Source organism: Triticum aestivum, chromosome 4A, assembly GCF_018294505.1.
Source record: "Triticum aestivum cultivar Chinese Spring chromosome 4A, IWGSC CS RefSeq v2.1, whole genome shotgun sequence".
Lineage (NCBI taxonomy): Eukaryota > Viridiplantae > Streptophyta > Magnoliopsida > Poales > Poaceae > Triticum > Triticum aestivum.
Window position 1 is genome coordinate 662,863,201 of NC_057803.1, and position 814 is coordinate 662,864,014.

The window sequence follows — 814 nt, forward strand, 5'->3', positions numbered from 1 at the left end:
CGGACGCGTTGGGTCTACACGGAGTGGATGTAGCTGTGGTTTTGGCCCGGATGTTGCTCCCTGGTGTCCCTCTGGGCCGACCTGACACAACCGGGTGGAGAGGTCCACTGGTTAAAGCCCGTCCATGCAAAGTCAAAGGGCTAGATCCCGTGGTCAAACGCTCCAGGGTTAGCCGGGACGGGGGCCCTGGGGGGTAGCAATGCCACCAGAGCGTCGTACCGGGCCCTCATACATGCGGGGTGGTGTTGTGGCATGTCCGAAGAGGCGGCACGCATCTCCGGGGTGTGGCCCCCGTCACGGACGGCGCCGCCGCCGGCACCTGGAGGGGGGAAACGGACGCGTCGGTCCCTCATTTTATATGTAAACAAAACTTTCCAATGCGTATGAAAATAATATACACTAAAAATATATTTGAAGACAGTTAATAATATTTTTTTAAAAATGTTAAACATGTATAAAAGTTGTTGCAAAAAAAGCCACGTGGCGCCTTCACCTCCCCTCTATGTGTAAAAATATAACTGATGACTATAAAAACATCAAAAATTTATATGAAATAAAAAAACAGAAAGAAGAAAAAATATAAGCTATTAAAAACATTAAAAAAATAAAAAAATATAACTATGCCTACGGCTTAGCCGTCGGCATAGCTCGCCCTTATCCTCAGCCGGTCCATCTCCACCACTCACTCGCCCGCAAATCGACCCGCGCCTCTCGTCGCCGCCGCCGCGCGCCTCCACACCCGCACCGCCGCCGCGTTCTCCCCCGCCCCCTGCCGCCGCCCACTCTCCTCACCCGCGCCCCCTGCCGCCGCCCA